The sequence below is a fragment of the Atta cephalotes genome, assembly GCF_000143395.1.
Source record: "Atta cephalotes unplaced genomic scaffold scaffold00002, whole genome shotgun sequence".
In the NCBI taxonomy this organism is placed as follows: domain Eukaryota; kingdom Metazoa; phylum Arthropoda; class Insecta; order Hymenoptera; family Formicidae; genus Atta; species Atta cephalotes.
In genome coordinates this window covers 6,725,725-6,728,858 of record NW_012130066.1, presented here as the reverse complement: position 1 = coordinate 6,728,858, position 3,134 = coordinate 6,725,725, and the positions used below count along the sequence as shown (strand labels likewise).

The 3,134-nt window shown below is 30.1% G+C and overlaps 1 protein-coding gene across 1 annotated transcript in view; it reads left to right on the top strand.

The window, feature by feature from the left end:
- LOC105623397 (dipeptidase 1-like) overlaps positions 1 to 3,134 on the top strand; it is a 140,369-nt gene that overhangs the window by 8,818 nt on the left and 128,417 nt on the right. The gene's annotated exons all lie outside the window — the stretch shown is intronic.

Below are 3,134 nucleotides of genomic sequence, written 5' to 3'. Positions count from 1 at the left end.
AGAAGAGAGAGAGAGAGAGAGAGAGAGAGAGAAAACTAGTCTTCATAAATATAGAAGAAAATGGTACATCCAAACGCAAAGTATAATGATGAGATCCTGGATTTTCCTGTCGTGAATGATACAATATCATAACCGCGACCAGCTTGAGACTGAAATATTTTCTCTGTTTCATCTCAAATTCCAAAATTGCATATCTTCAAGGACTTTAAAGTTGAAGATATATCATGCTAAAAAATTTTTCTCTTTCTTTATGTGCTTCTAAATATGCAATTCTAAAGTCTAAAATAACACTTTGTACAAGTATTTTTTAACATATAAAGAAGCGCATACATATATGATTGTCTCATATTTTTCTTTGTGAAATATTCTAATACATTTCGCATCATAATAGTAATCAGCTATGTAATTTGTTGACACATCCAAGACTAACAGAAAGTGGCGACGCAAATTAACTTTTTAAATTAATTCGCACTAACAATAAATATCCCCTTTGTAATTTCAAAAGCGTACTATTTTGTTATTATATTCTTTACAGTATAATTTATGAATACTGTATATATGTTACATTAATAAAGACATTTTTATTTTATAAAACAATATATTACCTGTCATATATTTGTCATTATTTCATTTCTTCAATTTTATTATTACAATAATATGCAATTTGCTGAATACAAATTAATTTTTTATCTTAATTTTTGTAATAGCGGATGTTCGTTAATTCCTTGTAGTTTCAAAAACGTGTTATTTTTTTTTACATATTACGATGTAACTTGTGATAAATCATCGGATATAAATGCTTTTGTTAAAGACATTTTTATTTTTCTGTCTTTTAACATGATATGAGACTTATAATATATTTTAACTCAATTCTTCAATCTTATTATTACGATAATATAGATCTAAAATCGCGCGAATCATTTTCTGCAAATTTTAACTTGTATTTTAAAAACAATTATTATAAAGAGCATAAAATGATTGATCTATCGCGAAAATAGCAAATCAGAAAATTCTTTCGATTTCCTCAATGCATTCTCGGCAGCTACTTTCATGAAATTTATTCATCGATCGAATTTTGCACGAAGCAATCGCCTTAAGACTCAGTTGCTTTCACACCACCCACTCCAACTGATTTCATCACGATAAATATATAATGCAGACACACTACCTCATCGAATTATTACAATTTGCACAAACTATCTACCCATCCATCACTATAGGAGCTCTCGTTCTCCGTGCAGCTCTGCGTCCGGACTTGCTATCAGAGGTAATTCATCGTAGTCTGAAAAATTCACAAGCAGCTTCCTGCCTTGAGACCTCGTCCCGCTGTCTGCTTCTCCCGCTGGCGTTTCATCTTTTACGTGCGACCGAACTGTCCGTGAAATCCTCCTGGAGAGCCAGAGAATAACGCAAATACTACGAAAAAGAAGGAGAAGGGGGCGAAGAGAGAAAAAGATGGTGAAAAGACAGTCGGAAAGAAAACGCAACGTTCGTAGTTTCAACTCGAGTTTTCTGGTGAAGAGAAACCGACCGCATTGCGCTTAAGCCTTTACGATTATGCGATAATATACGAGTCTCTACGAGGCGTCCATAAAGAATTCTTTCTCCGCAGACGAACGTGCGCTACATATGTTTCCGCGAGTGAGAAGTTTCTGTATCTTCCTCTGAGTTGTTCTCCCTGAGGATACTAATATATGTCGGTGACAAATCTTTCGAAATCCGAGGCTTCGCGAATTCGGTCGCAGCGGCGACTCCATCTAATATTTTGTTAAAAGCAAATTGAATTTCGTGATCACTAAGTATCGCGTGGTAAGCGAAAGAAAATCGATTACTTGGATTTACATGATTACTTTCCACTACGATCAATCATCATTCTTTGTCATACAAGATACATTCGCGATAAAAAAACAAAATTTTCATTTACAAATTTCTATTTTATTTTACTGAAGGACTTTTTTTTATTTTAAAGCACAATTTCAGCTAAAATAATTATAATATATTTAAGTTGCATTATTATTCTACACATGGATTAAGAAAATGTTTTATGTTTAACAATTTATCTATTTGTCTACTTATCATTACGGAAGTAAAAATCCGAAATATATTAAAAATTTAATAAATCATTTTTCTTTATTTTGAAACATAACTTCAATTAAAATATTATATTAATTACAGCCTTAACTATATAAATATAAAGGATTCTTAAATTTAAAATGTTTTAACAAAAAATAAAATTATTTAATTAAAAAATAATATTTATTTTTATAACAAATTTTGTTAATTTTCCTTTGGTTTTTATTATCATTTCTAAAAAAGTGCAATAAATTCAGAATGCTTTATGACTAAAGTTATGTAATACAGTTACAAATGTATAACTGCGTTGCTATTCTGTATATGGATTTTAAGAAAGATGACCTATGTGTTTAATAATTATTTATTATACTTAAAAAATATTAAACAAAATTTAAAAATATTACATATTAAATATTTTTAAAAATTAAATAATTTATTTAAAAACTTAATAAATCGCTTCTTTATTTTAAAACGTAATTCCATTAAAATAATTACAGTCTTAGCGATAAGTATAAGCACTTTCACAATCTGACATAAAACGTCTACCTAACAAAAAATAAATTAAAAAACATGATTAAAAAATAATAAAAATAATATTTATTTTTACAATAATTTTATTAGTTTCTCTATGGCATTGTCGCCTTTTCCAAAAAAATGCAATAAATTGATTTATGGCTAAAGTTGTATAATATACTCGCATATCTACATTACATTGTTATTCTGCACACGAAATTTTTAAGAAAGTTATCCTATATTTAAACAATCAATCTATTTGTCTATTTATCATCATTACGAAAAACATCGTGTTTCCAAAAAATCACGGATTCGCTTGAAAAAATACGAGCGGATACGCGAACTTTCACGGCGCAGCCTCGTTCGACCAGAACGTTCCGCACGGAAAAAGAAACAGAAGAAGAAAAGAACGACGACGTAGAAAGAAGAGAGAGAGAGAGAGAGAGAGAGAAGAAAAAAAGTAAACTAAATTAAATTAAGTAAGTACAACTACGTACCGTAACCGGGACCGGTACCGTACCGGTACCGGTAACGTTAACGTACGTACG